This window comes from Alligator sinensis, unplaced genomic scaffold (assembly GCF_000455745.1).
Source record: "Alligator sinensis unplaced genomic scaffold, ASM45574v1 scaffold708_1, whole genome shotgun sequence".
In the NCBI taxonomy this organism is placed as follows: Eukaryota; Metazoa; Chordata; order Crocodylia; family Alligatoridae; genus Alligator; species Alligator sinensis.
Genome location: NW_005842183.1, coordinates 1561658 through 1581108, shown reverse-complemented (window position 1 = coordinate 1581108; position 19451 = coordinate 1561658). Strand labels below are relative to the sequence as shown.

Sequence of the window (19451 nt, the reverse complement as noted above, 5' to 3'; positions counted from 1 at the left end):
GTTCTGGCATTGGCATCTCATGTTCATCCTGGAGTCAATAATGACTCCAAGATCCCCTCTTAGAAGCACAGAGGCGGAAAGGGAACTCCCCAGCCTGTATGTATGCTGTGGATTCCTTCTCCCAAGGTGCAGCACCCTGCATTTATCTACGCTGAACCCCATCTTAGTCTCATCTGCCCACTTTTGTAGTCTGTCTAAATCTAATTGCAGTCTCTCTCTCTCTCTCTCTCTCTCTCTCTCTTCAAGTGTGCCCACCTCACCCCACATCTTAGTGTCATCAGCAAACTTGGACATGTGCTTTCAACCCCCTCATCCAAGTTGCTGATGAAGATGTTAAACAGTGCGGGCCCAAGGATTGAGCCCTGGGGTACCCCACTGCTCACATCTCGCCAGGTTGAGTACGACCCGTCCACCACTGCTCTCTGGGTGCACCCCATCAGCCAGTTTTTTACCCATCCAACTGTGCAGGCATCCATGCCACAGTCACTTAAATTGAGAACGGGGTGAGACAGTGTCAAAGGCCTTCTTAAAGTCTAGAAAGACTACGTCCACAGCAACACCATCATCCAAGGATTTAGTTACCTAGTCATAAAAGGCAATCAGGTTGAAGGCAGGTTCTGCCTTCAATGAACCCATGCTGATTGCCCCCGAGCATGATCTCCCCTGCAGGCCCCCCGCAGATGTGCTCCTTGCTTTTCTCCAAGAGATCTTCCCGAGGACCGAGGTGAAGCTTACAGGCCTATAGTTACTTGGGTCCTCCTTCTTCCCTTTCTTAAAAGTGGGGACCACATTAGCCAGTTTCCAATCCCCCAGCACCTGGCCAGAGGACCACAAATGCTTATACAGCCTGGCCAAGGGCTCCGCAATGACCCCTGCCAGCTCCCTCAACACCCTTGGGTGGAGGGCATCTGGACCTGCAGATTTAAAAGTGTCCAGCCCTTCCAGAAGATCCCTAACTACCTCTGCGCTGACCCAAGGCCTGTCAGAGCTATTCCCAAGACTATCCCTACCTCTGGCAGGAGGGATGTCCTGGTCCCCGTTCAAGAAAAGAGGCAAAGAAACTGTTAAAAAAAATAGGCTCTCGTCTGGCGTAGCCACATGGTTACCATTTGAGTCTTGCAGGGGCCCTATATTGCCTGGTGCCCTCTTCTTGCTTCCAATTTTTGTTGTCCTTAATCCTGGACGCTAGCCTGAGTTCCATCTCTGCCTTGACCTTCCTAATGGCCCTCCTACACTCACAGGCCAAGGAGGAATACTCCTCCTTGGTGATAGCCCCTCCCTTCCACTGATTGTACCACCCCCCTTTCACCCCCCTTTTAGTCCTCAAGCATTTCTGAATGCCCTTGCTGACCCACGGGGGTTTCCGAGCACTCTTACCACCCCCCCAGTCCCTGAGACAAGCAAGGGCGTTACCCTCTGGGCCTAGACGATCGCCCCCTTAAGGTACGACCATCCCTCATGGACTCCCATCTCCTCTACCTTCTGGGCCTTCAGTGCCTCCCCCCCTAATATCCAAAGCTCATTGAAGTTGGCCCTTCTGAAGTCAAGGGCTTTAGTCTTGCTATAAGCCCCTGACACCCTGCGCTGGATAGTGAATTCCAGCAGGTGATGATCCAAGTAGTTGAGACTTACTGAGTCCCAAGTCCCACTTCCTGTGTGATGTTGAGAGAGTCGCATTGTGTTAGAGGCACAAAAAATACACTGCTGCACAAGTTCATATCCAGATCCTCAGATCTCTTGCTAAACTGCCTAACCCTGCATGTGCTCAAGCTTGTTAATTCTACAGACACCTAAAGGTCCACCTCAAAGAATGCCCAGAAACACATCAGCACATATATTTAAGCCCCATCAGGAACCACATAATCTCACGTAGTTCAGAGTTCATACCCACCACACTGAACATGGTAATGGTTGCAGCTGCTTTTGTAGTTGCATTTTGAAGGAAAGTTGGTGCCTCCCTTTTGTCCAGTAGCTAAATGGTACAGTGCTAATGGGGGAAGGAATTCAGTGTCAGCAGCTCTGGATGATTAGAAGGGAATCAAGCACCAGCCAGAGGCTTTTAAAGTTAAGCTGGGAGGGAAAAGAGAATGAATACTCAACTGGCTGAGGTTTTTTAAATATCAGCTTCACTGAACAATTCAGTGCAGAACGGGCCAGTTTCCTCATTGGGAAGTCAAATGTTGAAGTTAAGCTTCTGCTCAGTTTGGAAGTCCTCTGGTGAACAAGAGCTCACCATGTGCGGTTGAGCCAATATTTACGTATTTAGCCCCAGCTGGAGTATCTAGCTTACATTTGCATGCCTTACTTAAGAGATCCCAGCCAATGACTGTTCCAATTAATGCAAATGTATGGTCACTTTGTGAACATGAGTGGCAGTTATTCCAAATTCCTAGAAGTCTATTGGTTAAAATGTTTCTGTGTTTTCAAAAAAGTGGAAACTGTGCCCCTGCTAGTCTCCTTACTCAGTTCTGCAAAACATACCAGTTCAAATAAATCTTGCCAATAACTCAGATCTGTTCAAGGAACCACTATTCAAATTGTCATCACAACTTTTTCACCGGTTAAGATAGAAATTAATATCCTGGTATGGATCACAGTAATGTAGAATAACTGTTCAAGCATTCAGCTGTAGAGTTGAGTGAGAAGTAGGAATAGTCCTTAATACTTCAGAGTAGCCAGCTTGGGTGAACATAAGGTTAAGAACAGAACCTCCTCTGTCCCCACCCACATACAGAATTTTTTTGTATTTGAGTATCAGAAAGTACACAGCAACTGAGAAGCTACAAATAATAGGCTCCTTTTGGGATAGAAAGAAGCAAGATCTACCAGCTCCTTGTTGCAGAAGTCATGTTACACCAACACCTGCAATGAGGCCTTTAAAAATCAACCTAGTCAGATTTCAAATGTCACAGGAAACCATCTATTTACATTTCAAGCTTTCCTGCAGTAATGCTGGATATAACTCGGGCCTGAACAGTAGTTAAGTTAGACAAGTAACAATGTGGTGAGTAATGCAGTGATGTCAGTCTCTGTTCTCAAATTGAATTAGAGCCAAGTTACCAGAAGAATGTTTGTTCTGCTATATACTAAGCTATGCATTAAAAGTAACATGTGTTTCAGACTCCGTTGGTTGGAGAAAGGCAGCTAATCTTTCCATATACTGTATTGCAAATGGGTGGATGGGGAAGAAAGCCTGAATTAGGTAATAGAGCAATGCCTGGAAAAGTCTGTTAGCATACACTCAGTGGAGGCAGGCAGGGGAATCAGAGTTAATTTCTCAGCCATTTTGTTGCTGGGATTTTCTCTGCTAACTTTTAGCTCAATTTAAAGCCGTGTGTTCAATTCTACACAATTATGGGAGAAGCAGCATTCAAACAATTGACAGTCTTGAAGAATCAATACTAATAAGGGCTGAGGTTCATACATTGTACATGAATGAAACAGTTCTCTGCCCCAGTAGGAAAACAGAGACATTATTGCAAGCTGGTTATCATGACTTACGAATTCTATGTCCGTAACTCATTTGTATGACCAGCACACATACCACTCACCACCACGATCAAATCTGAGAATAGTTCTAGATCTCCAGTTTGAGACTAGAGATCAGACTAATTAGCAAAATACCTCTGCGCCAGCCAACAAGATTTTTCACAAAAGTTAGTAATCAGTGCCTTGCAGGAAATTAAAGTCAGTATTTAAAGTAAAATATTTAGCACTAAGTTTTTGGTACATCCAGTATTGCAGGCTCCCAAGAATAGTAGAATCTTAAATCCTCAACTATGTTAAACATCCAGCATTAGTTGGATTACAATACCTGCATCTGAAATTACAGAATCGCCCACCTCAATACCCATCTTTCCAGACAGACAAGTGCTCATACTCAGGCATCTTTAGAATGGCAAATCATGATTGCCTGTGATCAGGTGGTATACACTGCCTATGTAGTTAAAATTTTCCTTGCTCCATAATGAGTTAGTTGAACCTATGTAGTCAAAATTCAAAGTTTGGTATGGATGTGACAATATATGTAATTTATTAATGCTAGCTGAGACGGTGAAATTCCTAAGTGTAGAGAAATTGAGAGTGAAAAAATGTTAAGTGACAGCTCCCTCCCCCCATCCAGGAGCAATGGAGATTCAATAAAACTGTATCCTCTTAAAATGCATCTCGCTGAGGCAGACTGCTGCTGTCCAAGGCAGTTCTCAAAGGCTGAACACTAGTGGGGTAGTAACTAACAGCTTGATTGGGGATTGAGCCAGTCACTTGATAAAAGGGGACTAAAGTTACAGAACAGAGAAAAGGAGGTTTGGATAGGAGAGGAGTCTGGTTCAACAGATTAAAGAAGGGAACTGGTTACTCTCCAGGAGCTGGATTCGGAGTCATGGGCAGGAAGGGGAAGAACTCCTTAGATGGACTCCGACATAAGCCCAAAGAACAGAGTAATGAGAACCCTTGGGCACCCCGGCCTAAAATATATACATTTAAATGTAAGTAAGTATTAAAAACCAACCAACGCTAACAACACTGCTTCTATACAAGGATACTGGGGTGCAGAGTTCACACAGTTCTGAACTGCTTACATTAATAAAGAGTGGAGACTTTTCTCCATCTTGTGATGGAGAAACACTCCTGTCAGAGACAACTGGGAAGCTTCAACTTCCCAGAGTTAAAACAATATGATCAGACTCACATGATCTACTTTTACTCCTCTTGTTGCTTTAGTCATCACAAGCAGATTGCAATCCAGACTGACCACATAAGGAAAGACTTGACAGAACAGGAAGTCTTCAAGTATCACTTGCAGCACTTGTCTTTCTTGCCATTCTGAAAGCTTAAAGATTTCAGACAGTCTCAATGTCACACTCTACTGCTCCACATGCCCTAGCAGAGCACCACGTCCTGCTGCTGTCCAGTCTGAACTCCATGGCCGCATCCAGACAGCCACACACCACATATTTAGTTGTTCTCCATGCTGCTCTTTTTTTGACCCCTGGAGGTCCAGAAGAGTGCAGCATGCGCCACTCAAAAGCAGGGCTGGGCTACCAGGAGCTGTGCTGCAGCTGCCAGTTAGGCTCTGCACAGCAGAATTGTTGCTGCTGCAGCCCCAGGAAGCCCCCAGGTAAGGCTGCTGGGGCCAGCTCAGTGCTGGCCCCAGCCTCCCCTACCCCACCTGGGTAACTTGCTGCATGCCAGAAGGCACGTGGCACAGGCGTTCCCCAGGGACAGCCAGCGGCAGCACAAGGTGCGCCACTGCTAGTTGTCCCTAGGGAACCAAGCGTCCACATCACATGTGGACCTGGCCCATGATTCTGCTTTTTCTATGACATAGCCAAGCCTATAAAATTGTGGCATAACAGCTGCCTGCTGTCAGCTGGAAAATTTCATTCAGGTTTCCCCATTTTAACTTCGTTTTGGGATTCAAAGTAGACATCGTATCTGACTGTAGCACAAGTAAATTAAAGCATAGGCCTAGGGTTCTGTCCTTGGTCTGAAGTACTATATTCACTACAATATTTACTAATACGTGCAAAGAATTTTCTCTGGAAAGTCTAAGGCTGTACAGGCAATCAAGCAGGTTTTATGCAAACCCAAAAGCATATTGTATTTTCCCAAATAAACAGGAGGGCTGTACCTCTTGAATAAGCCTTAGGGATTTAGCTGGTGTAAAACTAGCATTAAAAATCCAGTCTAGTGTTCTCACCCCCCGTCTCCCCATTTCCTCAGATACAGCCTATTCACTTGTATATTAGAAACCAAATTGGTTGCAGGTCCATTATGTTGAACTGGACCACGTTATAGTTGACTCGTAGTTCTAAATATTGGTGGCAAATAAAATTTGTGCATCTTAGAAATTAAAACTGCACAGTATAATCTGGATCCACTGCAGTGGCTAGTTTCTATTTGGAAAAATCATGCTGCTATTTAAAATCTCACGTGGTCTTTGTTACTCGTGTTGCTCAGTATTTGATGAATCACTGTTCTGGTATTTGATGGAACTGGACTTGTCACATTCTCATTTAGTGTGATCATTTTGCAGATGAGTCAGTATGCAAAAGCCTTGCCTCCATGAAGGAATACAGCTTCGTGAAAATACAGATAGCACACTTGTCTAGTTCATGCTAGAAGTGATAATGTGCTCATTAGTTTATCAGCTAGGAACTAAAATTTACTGTCAAATTTAAGCACAAAAAGAGGGGAGGATGTGGCTCTCTGTGCCCCTAAATTGTTTTGGGTAACACCTTGACAAGGATTCCAGTCTCATCTTATCTCCTCTCCCAGCCCCCGCTTCGCCAACATTTGGACTCTCTACTGTTGCCAAGCAAGCTTCAGGAACATCTTTCAGATCAACTTCAGGTGGCTAGGTATTCTTAGCAGGCAAAAAGTGAGCTGTTTGTCAGATATAGCTGAACTTAGGTAGAAGAAATCTGATTTGGGGGGCCTGTATGCAAGAGGGAAGAGGGGAAAGAAACATTTTTCAGACTACCTCAGAATACAAAACGGGGACTTTAAGGGGAAAAACCCTGGACATTTTATTCTAGCCTTGGACCCCGATTTCTACTGGTTTGCATCCTTCCACTTATGCTGCTTTTATACAACAATTATGGACTAAAAGTGTTAAAAATTTGCATTTTTACCTCACATGCAACATTTTCATGCACTGCATCTGTAAAAGCAAAGTTTACAATAGCTTATCATTTTAAAGTGATCCCAGAAAAGTATTTGCATAAACACAAAACCTTCTACACCTCAAAAGGCCTGACAGAAGGGAACTGTGATATCCAAAAACTTGCCATAAAAAACCATACAGTTGGTTTAGTAAGAGATGAAAATTCTTGCCATGTCCACTTTGAAATGTAACACGTACACACATGCATTTAAGTAGGATTTCCCAAGCATAACCTAAAAAACTGAGAAGGAGACTCATTTCAAGATAAGGTTCCTCTTATGCTGATCTCTATGTGCCAAGCTAAGTTTTATTTATTTTTAACTTCCTTCCCACCAGTGAAAATAGTGAAACGAGAGGGTTTTTCACCAGACATACGAATGTGTTAATGTAGCAGTACTGCAGCTCCTGAGGCACAAGTGGCTCTTCAACTTATCAACTGTAGCTCTTAACGCAAGTGTTTTTCTCCCTGCATGTGTTGGGCAGGTCTTTCCTGCAATCATGAATAATATAATGCATGAATACATTGTCTCTATCAATCACAATGGAAGCATTGCAGGCTCTTCATTTGAAGAAGAGTGTTTGCCACAATTCATCTAGGGATGTACATGTTGTGGTTCTCCAGTTAACACTGATTGCTCACGTGGTTTCTGAGCTATCAGGGCCAAGCGTTAATGTTTGTGAGCACTGGTTATAGATTCCCGACATTAATGACAGAGCTCTGGGTCTGTCACTTGACAAAAAGGAAGTACACAAAGCACTGAATGGAGAGAGGTTTGCTAACTGGGAGCACAACTATGAAACCAAGAGGCATCCCTAAAAGACTGCACAGGAAACGGAGACAATTCTGGTTGAATAGTAGAATTAAGATCACACCAGTACCAGAAGCATGGTGAGACTTCTTTCCCCACCCATTTTCTCTTATTTATATGTTCCCTTTCCAACAGGGAACTAGTTTTTCTGCCACCCACTATATATAGCTTTCCAAATTGCATGCAACTTCTGCCACCCACTATATATAGCTTTCCAAATGGCATCCAAAAAGAACAAGCTATTTTTAAATAAAGCACGCTAGCCAAGTCTGCAGACAGTACTAAGTTATGGGGAAAAGCAGTCACAGGAGGGGATAGGATGCAGATCCAAGTGGACCTGGACAAACTGGAAAGGTGGGCGGAGCGGAACCCGATGCAGTTCAGTAAGGATAAATGCAGAGTGCTTGGTCTGGGGAGAAGTAACCAGCGACATGAATAGAGGTTAGGAGGAGATGGCCTGGCCAGCACGATGGCTGAAAGGGACCTCAGGGTTATGGCTGATCAGCGGATGAACACAAGCTGTCAGCGCAGTGCTGTAGTCAACACAGCTAATAGCACACTGGGATGCATCAGCACATGCATCTGGAAAACTGTGTCCAGTTCTGGGCACTGTACTTCAAAAGAGACATGGACAAATCTTGAAAGGGTCCAGAGAAGGGCCACAATAATAAAGGGACTGGAGGACAAACCTTGTAAGAAAGACTAAGGGATCTGGGACTGTTCAGCCTGGGGAAGAAAAGACTGGGGGGGAAAGATGACGGGATGGGACGGATGACATGGTAGCTGTCTACAAGTATATAAGGGGTGAATATTGGGAGCTGAGAGAAAAAAAAAAAAAAATCTGTTCACTAGGGCGTCCTAGGGGAGGGCAAGGAGCAATGGCCATAAACTGTTAAAAGGACTGTTTCAGGTTGGATGCAAGGAAGAACTTTACAGTAAGGGTGGCCAGAATCTGGAATAGACTTGCCAAGGAGGTGGTGCAGTCCCCAGCCTTGGAAATCCAAGAGGAGACTGGACAGACACTTTGCTGGGATCATTTGATCTCAGCACTGTTGCTCACAGAGCACAGGGGTTAGACTCGATTTGTCAAGGTTTCTTCTAGCCCTTAATTTCTGTGATTTATGGAGAACAATACCCACCAACAGGCATGCTACATTACTTGACTTTTGCAAGTAAATAACTTTCTTCTGCACCTTTCATTTCTACTCTGCTATTACATGGAGGATTCTTAAACTGTTAAATAGTTTTATTCACGTGGAATTCTCTATTACTGAGCCAGTCAAGGAACTTGTTGCAAAGAGAAGCAGGGAGCAGTCTAGCATAATTAACAGTCTACATGCAGTAGTGTCCAGCAGGGACCTGGGAAATAGATTGAGGTCTCCAGCCACCTCCCTACCCACGTGTATTTTAGTAAATGGTTTTTCCAGTGTCAGTATTACAGAAATCTTCTATCCCATTACCTATGGGTTGCCTTGAGTCATGGTAATTAAACAATATTGGTGCAGTGATTCTCAAACAGGGTGCTGCACAATAATAGCATTGTTAGGTATGCAAACATGATCTACATTCTACAAGATAAACCCAGAGATTGAGTAGGAATCCATGGTTAAGTACAGACATTCAGGGACATTAGGAAGGAGTTGGATTGGGCTCCAAATGGCCACCCAATCCAAGGCAAGTCTGGACAGGGAGGAGCTAGTGGGGAGCGTCTGCCATGGAATTGGGGGCAGGGGGAGAAGTTCCAGGAGGGTTTAGTGGGATCAGGGGGACTTATGGGGTCTGCAGGAGTCATGGGATTATTTTTAGTCCCCCAGCCCCTCCCCTCCATCCCTCCCTCCACTGGGGCTTACTTGCACAGCTTCAGCAGTAGTGAATCATGATAAAATTGGTACCTGGAGTGGTATGCAGGATGGGGTGGCAAGGGGCTGAGGGACTAAAGACAGCCCACAGTGCCAGATATGGGGGGTGTGAGAAGCACAGCCCTGGGGCTGGGGCCAGCAGCTGGGCTTTCCTAGCCCTAGGGCTACACAGGAAACTACACAAGTTCCATGCACTGATCTAACCTTGATCCAGGTTTATCTTAGACCAGGTTCACCCATTTTTAGATTGGTCTGTGCGTGGAAACTTCTGTACAGTTATGGGTTTAGACTGCTTTCCAATCATCAAGACCAGGTCTGAAAGTAAAGTCTGTACCTGGGGCGAACAAAGTTACATTGGGTAGCCATTTTGAACCCGATCCAACCATCTCTACCCCGCACCCCGCTCACCCACCCCTGAATGTCTGTAGTTATTAGCCAGTCCCCGGTGTCAAAACATTCTGACCCGTTTGTGTTTTTCCGAGTTCTCTTTTCTGTAGTCAAGAAAAGGAGTGAAAGCCAAGAGCTGACATTTTCTGGAGGAGCACCTCAAGCCTAAAAGTTTTGCCTGGGTATCTGGTTTGCCTCAATATCTGACAACACAGGGGATGATCCACTGCAGGAGAACACAATCTTGTAGAGCAGCAGGCTTGGTGCCTGGCTGCAGGGTTGGCCAGTGTTCCCCGCCAGTAGAGGAGGGGGAAAGAGAATGGCTGCCAATGGCAGAGGAAGGGAAGAAGAGAAGAAAAGCTTACCTCCAGTAAACACCTGCCACAAGGGGGGGGAGGGGAAAGCAAAAAGAGAGAGCAGGGAGAACACAGCAAAGCACAGGGCAGGGGATATGGCAGGGCCCAGCAGCCTGCTGCTGATTCTTGAGCAGTTTGATGCCGATTCCCTCTACTGCAGGCCAGACCCAGCCTGTGGGTCACAGGTTTAGCACAATGGGTCTACTTAATGTTAAGTAATGGGCACATGTCTGGAATGACTATTATCATTTGAATGTGGTCCATATTTATTCAGGATAATATCACCCAGAACAAGAATAAAAACAGAAAGCCAAAAAAGCCTCCGTAAAACAAGGCATCCCTGCCAGCAGAAGCCAGCTAGCCATTTGCAAAGTAGTTTTAGTACACCACCCAGAAGTTAGTCAGTAACTATGTTGTGTAGATAAAGTGTCACCTGTCTTCTACATCAAAAGATTCATTAGAATTAAAGTGGTCTCTTTTGTGCAGCTTAAAAAAAACAAAACAAGAAACAAAAAACCAGGAATCTGCAATGCCTGAACAATTACTGTGACAAAGATCTATTAAAGTTAAACAGTATGTTAGCAGCTTTCAAGGGCAGCCTCAAGACAAGCATGTTTTTAAAACAGGAAGTGCTAGACTATTTTAAACACAGCACTTGATGCAATCCTTAATTTCAGTTCTCTTGACTCTAAGCCTTTCCATATAGGGAATGGAAGCATAACACTACAAGAGTGTCATGTTTTTACATGAAGTGTTGTTTTCCCACATCTGCTTCATGGTTTGTGCCCTAGAAAGATGTGAAATATTGCGTTAGAGTCAAGGCATAGCTAACTCCCTCATCCCTCAAAACCAACGTATAAGTCTCACGATTCACAGCATCAGAAGTAGCCATATGATGTCACCCATCAGCAAAAAGCTGAACAGAAGTAGTCATATGGCAGCTTCTTTTAGTGCTTCCTTTCTGCTTTGCTTCTATTAGGAAAAAAATCAAAATTAAGCCACTTTAAAAACACACCAAGATTAAAAGTGGCTTTTACCAAGTGCTATGAAATTTTACAGGATGCAGAGAAGGAACACAAATCAGAAGTTAAAAACCCATTACTGGCTAATACCTTTAGTGCTTGTGAATTTTAAAGGAGTACAAAGACCAAGAGAAAAAGGTCAGATGTGACAGCAACTAAACTAAAAAAAAAAGAAGGGAAAATAGGTAAGTCTAACTGACAAGAGTTTGAGACAAGACACTAGAGGGGAACGTGCTTTAGGTGGAAATCAGAAGGAGCAAGCCACCTAGGTAATACTTGCAATCTGTCATCTTACCACATACACGTAAATAGTAACACAAAAAGCTGGTAGTATTAAAAAAAAAAAAAAAAGGAAGTAGACTAAAAGGAACCCCCTCCCCCACAAAACATCTTCAAAAGTGTTTTTCAAATTGTAAGCTTCCCCCCCCCCCCCCCCTCAAAACCAGGTCCAGATTTCTGTGACCGCATGTGATGGCTACTAAAGACAGCTATTCTAGGTATTACTACTTTCACTGCTGGTAAACAAGACAAAGCACCACAAAAAGCTAATGAAAAAAAAACACAGATGCCTTTAGCCACTATTGTTTAAAAAGAAAAAAGGTTAGAGTTCTGAAATTTATTTCAGCTACAACTATATATCTGTAATAGATATGCAGATCTGGAATGGGCTTCCAAGGGAGGTGGTGCTCGCCCCATCCTTGGGGGTCTTCAAGAGGAGACTGCACAGGCACCTGGCTGGGTTCACCTGATCCCAGGTTTGGCAACCCTTTTCTTGCCTGCCAGGGGCAGGGGGTAGGACTAGATGGTCCACTGAGGTCCCTTCCGACACCAGAACCTATGCACAATTTGCCACGTGCATAACTGATCTAGATGTCATCCAGCTGAATCACTATTTGTATTATGGGTATCACCAATAATTCCAATGTAGGGCTGTAAACACAGAGGCAGTTCTTGCTCAAAAGCTGCCCTTTTACTTATTCAGATCTAGGTAATGGGGGCAGATGGGAAAGAGACAGGTCAATGGGATCAAAGTAAGTCTTGAAAATGCAAATCACAAGACATTCTAGTCATTTTGGTTCCATACAAACTCTTACTACCACTCCAAGTATAACCTAAGCCAGCGATTCTCCCTCTTTTCATACCCAAGGCATCCCCTGGAAAATATCAGCTCTTAGTTTCCATTCTTGAGTTAAGAAAAAATAGAGGAGTTCTTCTGTTGCAAAGAACTTGGAAAGATCACAACCACAAATTCCTATTTGAAATCTGCAGCAAGGTTCTTTGAGTAGATGTGATCTCTTATTAGACCAACCAACTAGTTGGAAAAAAAGTTCTTAGCAAGTTTTTGAGCGCAGTCACCCTTCTTCAGGCAGTCTCTGCTGTTCTGAGACTTCAAGGACTGAGAAAAGCTAAAAGTGTGGCAGGATGTCAGTGAGAATGTAAATAGGTAGAGATAAGAAAGGCAAAAGATAAAGCAGGGAAGAGAGGAGGAAGAAAGCAGGGGTAAAAATAAATAAATAAATAAATAAATAAATAAAAAAGCGCCAAAAGGGAGACATTACAGTGGTAATAATATTTGAAATCTAAAATTTGTGAATCACATACCGTGGCACCCTGGTTGTAGGGGGAATCACTAACCATGTCAACAACAGACATGCAACCCAATTTACAAGAATGTTGAGAATCCCTAGCCTTACTCCAGATTCTAAAGCAACTTTTTAAATAAAGACTTTGAAACCTGCAAAGTATTATGCTGAGAAAGCAACAGAATTAGAGTACTCGCTTCCAATACAGAGTACTCACTGCAGACAGTTCCTTCTGCTGGCAACAAATGTCCTGCACAAGTGGAGAGATTCAATTTAATGAAAAAATCCTCACTGAACAAGTGCACGTCTTAGTGTTTATGCAATCTCAAAAAGTTTTACTTTCTGCAATAGCGATTAGCTGCATGTCAAGGGACATACTTTTAAGAACTGAACTGAAGACAGTTAAAGGAGCTATAGAAGTAAAGATTTTAATAACAAATTATTCCAAAACCCCTCAAGGGAATAAAGTGGTTCTTCTGCAGCGATTTTGAGAAGGCTTTCTTTTCTGCCAGAATGAAGTTGTGGTATATTTTAATTCTGAAAAAAAGAATCAATCACAATTTCTCAGGTAAGAGACTGGATGGCCCATTTACCACACAGTGACATCAAGACTGATCATACAGATGCTACAGGTTAGTCATTTGAGAGTGACCTCTTTTTCAAGAGAGATCCTAAATGCTAACAAATCCCATTCAAAATTCAGAAGCTGCAGATGTGCAGCACTTTCAAGAACACGACCGGGACACACATTCAGTTGCCTAAATAAGAAAGAAATAATCATGCAATCCATTCTCATATTAAAAAAATCTCTACCTAGACTCTCACAAAAAAAACTCCAAACAAACAAAAAAACTCCCACAAACTTACCCATTTTTTGCACAGAAGCTCTACAACACATTCAAGTTCATTTACACCCAACAACAATTGTAGAAGCATTCTGCATCTATGAAGCATGCAAGCACACGTCAACTTGATTCAATACCAAAAAAGTATATCCAGCCAACAGTGCAGGACACATTCTTACTCCATGAGACTAGGAAGAAAGCATAAATGCATTTGCTAGGGGTGGATACAGCTAATCTGGCACCCTATAAACACTCAACTGATAAGGAGTTCATGCTGCCGCATATCTGGCAAGCAAGTTCCGTATTCTTTTACTTCAGAGATAAAGACAGCTCTCTGCCTTTTGGCTAAGAACAAGCATAAGAGGGCATCCAAACTCCCAGGACACTAGACTAAGGAAGCTGTATGGCCCATGGATATTTATCAACGTGGTTATTTGATTTGGACATTAATATAATCCTTCATATGTTTTAAATGCAAAGTTATAAACTGATTTCTTTAAATCCCTTTAGTCCCTGCCCCACATTTAGAGGCAGCAGACTGATGGACAGCAGGTCCCAAGGGCTCCATAAAAGTGACAAGAAATACAGTCCTGTCCCAACCCGAAAGTAAGAAGAGCAGACCAATGATGCAAGGGAGAGGTGGCCAACCTGTGGCACATGTGCCACAAGTGGCACAGGCAGCCTCTATGTGGCAGACTGATGGGCAAGGAGCAGTAAGCAGAGTAGGCAGGGGAAAGGTATTAGGAGTTGCACTCAGGAAAGGTGTGGGGCTTAATGTGGCACATGTGCCAAAAGAAAGGTTGGCTCCCACCGATTTAAAAGTCAACATCCAGCCTGGAGAGCTGTTACTCAGATCTCTGCCTCTGGGGCAATACAGATTACCAACACGCTAATTTTTCAGTCATTACTGGACACATACAGTGACTCAGGCAAGGATATCACAGTTAATGTTTGGTTTCCAATTCAAACCTTAGTCTGTATCAAGAAAGACAAGGTTACCAAATGGTATGTCCACAAGTGAAAGAGACATTTTTAATAAGAAACCTGAAGTAAATGTTTGCTTCCACACCCTATTCTCAGAATAGCCAGTATTCCACTCAAGTGAAGTGGTTGTGATGATAGGAAAAGCTTGCAGGAAAGCATAAAAATAATCTTACTTACAATAAAGTTCTTGTTCTTTGTTTTCATGTGCAGGATTACTGTATCTGTCCTAGAACATTAAAGAAGCACATTTAGCATTAGAGGATTGTGCTTTGCAAGCCAGAAAACATGCAGAGCAAGCAAACTGGTTTGAAACTAAGGAGAAAATGGCAAGCCAGAAATTGAAATCTCTTTTCTTGGCACGAGACTGCTACTGGCACAGGCAGGTACACTGATGCATGCACAGTTCAGCAACGTATTCTCTAAGTTAGGACCAGCCTGGCTGAAAATTGCTGCCACAAAGCAGAACAGAAACGTGTCTCGCGTAACTCCATAATAATGAGATTTTAATTTTCCCCAGAGATCAGTGGAACTTCTGGGAACACTGTTGACAAGAGCTACCCAGGTGTGAGTGCCAATCAGCGTTTCACTAGCATCCTCAGAGGAAATTGCAGCGGTAGCTGTGAAGTGAGTGTTGCTGCCCAAGAATTGTCTCTCTTCCGAGTAGCTTTGGAGCAGTTTCTAGCGTTGCCTCAGAACATAGCGGTATATTTTAATAACTAGTCCATATATCCGGAAACATTACTAAACTGCTACCAACTAAACATCAGGTGTGGACCCAAGAAACCATCAGTAACTTTGGGAGGGACAAAGTGTTGTTCAAATCTTCCACAACAGCAGCTCAAATCAAGAACATGAAAGATAAGCAGGGGACTTGGTTATGACTTGCAAGCGGGGTTTTGTATGTACGTTTTCTGAACACAACCAAAGCCCAGAATTGGTCACAAACAAAACCTCTTCATAAGCAGTCAACATTGCCAGATGTCAAATTAGTAATTTGCTACTTCTCAACAGTGACAAAGTGTTCTGTTTTGACCAAGAGACTAGATCAACTCTTCTCCGTCTATAATCTAGTTACTTTTACATGACTTGGCACCCACCCCCCCGGTGACAGCTCCCAACTATTAATGGGTGTTAGTTCCTTTCTTATACATTCTTTCCCCACAGTTCATAATCACCTATGATATGATAGCAGCTTTGTGGCATTTATATGGCGCTCGTGTTCTGGAGAAAGATGCTAATTCCACTGGCACAAAGGTCCTGAACCTCAAGGAAGGGTGAAGTCGAGGCATTATTGGAACATATGCTCACCACCAGCGCAATCCACACCACTGATTAGACAGGATAGGAAGAGCCTGGGGAAAAAAAAAACGAAGGAAAACCAATAGAGAACCAGGAACAAAACAAGCATCACAAGGACCTGTCACCCACACATCTTCTAGATGCTTGCAAAGATATACCGGATTCTGTCTGTCAAGCTCAGACAGAGAAGCTAGCAGCTAAACAGTGTTCAGTATTCTGAATGCAACTAAAGCCATTTGGACTTACATGTGTACACAAATTAAACTGCATCCAGTTTTGGGCCCCCCACTACAGAAAGGATGTAGACAAACTGGCGAGTCCAGCTGAGGGCAGTGAAAATGGTTAGGGGGCTGGGACATGTGATTGATGAGGCTGAGGGAACTGGGTTTTTTTTAGTCTGGAAAAAAGAAGGGGGGGGGGGGGGGGTGTTAACAGCAGCCTTCAACTCCCTGCAGGGGGTTCCAAAGAGGATGGAGCTGGACTGGTCTCAGTGGTGGCAGATGACAGAACAAGGAGCAATGGGCTCAAGTTGCAGCAAGGGAAGGTTAAATACAAGGAAAAACTCCCTCACTAGGAGGGGAAAGCACTGGAACAGCCAAAGAGGCTGCGGAGGTTTTTAAGACCCAGCTAAACAAAGCCTTGGCTGGGATGATCTAGTCAGGGGAAGAAAATGAGGGGGAAAAAAATCTTACCTTTTTGCAATCTGTTTTTGGTTGCTATTTATGCTCCTGTAAGCAATACAATAAAATTCACAATTCACTGTTTCTGTCTTACTATCATTTTTGACAGATCTGGTCAGTGGAAGGCTTCCAAAGTATTGGGTTTTTAAAATTAAAGATATGGTTGTCTTTCACCATCTATATTCTTATATTTGATTAAAACTTCTCAATACCTATAATCAGGGATAGACAAACCCCAGCACTGGTGCCAGAATGTGGCACGCAAAGGCCATCTGCTTGGCGCACATGCCTTGGGGGCAGACAGCACAGAAGGGGCTGGGGCTTAACTACCACAATAAGGATTGGGCCCCTGGCTGCTCCCCTGCCATATGCCACTGGCACCCCAACTTAAGTTGAGGTTGTGGGTGTTTTTGGGTACTCTGCCCAAAAACGTTGCCAACCCCTGACCTACGTTTAATTGGACCATGAAAAGTACGGGACATGGACAGCTTTTCATCTTTCAACTAATTCCAAAATTTGTTCTTACATAAAGTTCTTACATTAACGCACAGTGTAAGAATTCTGACTTCAATGTCTCTTTGAAAGATTAGGCAGAAAGATGTAGGAAGAATTAAGAGTCTTCCTATTGACATAAATCACAGCAGAAGCTGTTCTCTCCTGAAGCCCCCTCTCCTCCCAAGGAGTAGTTTTGTATGGCAGTTAGGTTTCTGGAGGTATTATATAATCCACTAAATGACAAAAACTTGTGTCCGCAGAAGATACTCCTAAAGCGAGGGCAGAAAAAATAATGATATGCAATAGACCCTAATTTGGGCTCCAACTGTATTTACACTGCAGTGTGTCTAAAAAAAACCCTCAACTGAACAAAAAGAAAAAACTCTCAAATGTCAACACATAAAACATTTGTTTCATACTGAATCCTGAAATTCATGTTTCCATGAAAAACAAAAATCTAAACTAAATCTAATAGCTTTTCTCACATCTCGTTGAAAAAGAGGGAAAAAAAAAAAAAGATCACATCCAATATAATAAAGAGGAGCAGTGCAGAATGTTTAGGCTCTTTGGTGACCTGACTGGCTAGCCTCCCCTTTGGACTTTTTTCATATTTATACATCAAATGTGGTCCCGCTCATCCACAAGACAAAAACTATTTTGTTTTAGAGCATGCGACTAATACATCAGGAACTTCCTAAACCTTCCACATGGTCTTTGCTGCCAATGACATATCAGCAGGTGGCCAGCATTTGGCTTGGGCTACAGATGCCAAATGAGACTTATTAGTTTTGGATTAAACTGACATTTTACTGAATGCTGGTGTATGCAGCACTATATAAAAGCCTAATTTCTGTCCCAAAACTCACAATCTAAATCATGCCTTGAGCACTGCATTCCAAACAAATGATACAAGGGTCAAAGGGCCAGCCTTCAAACTATGTGCTCACGTGCTTTAAACACACTTACAACGATGACAGTAAAATCGATCCTGTGTTGTAAGCAGTAATACCATGTCTCCAGTTTATCCATTACAGAATCTGAACAGTCTATAAAGAGAACTAATGGTCTCATGAGTAAAGAAGCCAGTCTACTGAATTTCTCAATTATTAAAATGAAAAACAAAAAACCAAAACAAAAAACCCTTAAAGGACTGAAAAAAGAGAAAACTCTTTGAACTATTTGTTCCGGTTACCAAACAATTACCAGTCTCAAAAGATCCCAACACAACTCTGACCTTCAAGCATATCGGTTTAAAGGCTTCCAGTCACCTCTTTCCTAACGCATTAACCTTCAAAGTAATATTAGATACGACCCAACTAATAAGTTTTCCCGAGAGCAGTGTAAGGGACTGTCTCTTTGTGACACTTCAAATTTAATAAAACCAAACCCTAAAACCAGAACAGACTTGGAAGCTGTAAACAGCTGATCCTGGCATAGTTCGGCAGACAATACCTGAAGTCCTGATCCCCAAGGAGCTCCCCATCAGTGAATGCCTGCAAATCCCCACTCGCTGGGGCGGGCGCCCAAACAAGCAGCAGCAGGTAGGTACAGGAGTCCTAGCAAAGGCATTCGACCCATCTCAAATTTCAAGTTCATTACTTACCTCAAGTAATGAAATTAAACGCGCGGTAAAGATTTAAACCGAGCTTAAATCTTTACCATGTTTAAAGCTAACACTGTATTTAAAATTCAGGTCTTCAGTTTAGGTGCTCGCTTTAACCTATAAAACAAGGTACAAAACCCTATTTGGCCTATTTACCATGTGGCGACCCCAAGAACGACCATACAAAATGCTGCACGTCTTTACGAGGAAAGCACATTTTGATGAGCTTCGTTCCCTCCTAAAGTTCACCGTAATAAGAGACTTTATTGTAAGACAGACATGCTGTAGCGTGGAAAAAATACGAGTCCTGATAGTTACTGAGCATCTGGAAACACGTTATGAAATTAGCCCCATTTACCCTAAAGGGGAAACAGGCCTGCTGAGTCTAAATGTACCAAAGACCGACCGCCTGGCACCGCACGACTGCCCGGATGAGACACGCGCGACCGCCGCTCAGGACGTACCGCCCGGGCACCGACGCAGGGATCCTCGGCCGGGGCGTCGGGGGCCTCCAGGTCCTCTCGTGGGTGCCGCACGCTGGCGCGCCAGGTGTGCGACCGCCGTTCACCAGACACGAGAGCCCCCCCCGTGTGACAGCCGCGTGCCCCGCCGGGCCCTTGGCGCGTGAGGACGGCTCAGGGTGCGTCTGCGGTGTCCCGAGGGGGCTCGAGCAGGGGCAGGTCTAGACCCGCAGCCCGAGCCTCAAACCGGCTCCTTCAGAGCGGGCTCCGGCTTCAGCCTCGTGCCCTGGCAGGGAGAGAGGGGGCGGAAGAAGAGCAGCTTCGCTTCTCAGTAACACGGACACGGGGACACACCCCGACAGCCTCACTCGTCCGGCGCGGCGGGGAGCAGCGAGGCCGGT

At 43.8% G+C, this 19451-nt stretch overlaps 1 long non-coding RNA gene across 2 annotated transcripts in view; it reads right to left on the bottom strand.

The window, feature by feature from the left end:
* The window catches only part of LOC102372980, a 23736-nt gene extending 4291 nt beyond the window's left edge, over nucleotides 1-19445 (bottom strand). The window contains exons 1-4 of one of the 2 annotated variants that reach the window (XR_003094664.1): nucleotides 19054-19445; nucleotides 16504-16539; nucleotides 15688-15864; nucleotides 14690-14738 (exon numbers count right to left, since the gene is read on the bottom strand). This is a non-coding gene — a long non-coding RNA (uncharacterized LOC102372980). The remainder of the gene's footprint in view (nucleotides 1-14689; nucleotides 14739-15687; nucleotides 15865-16503; nucleotides 16540-19053) is intronic. The other variant, XR_003094665.1, reaches the window with a different exon arrangement.
* Nucleotides 19446-19451: the final 6 nt, after the last annotated feature.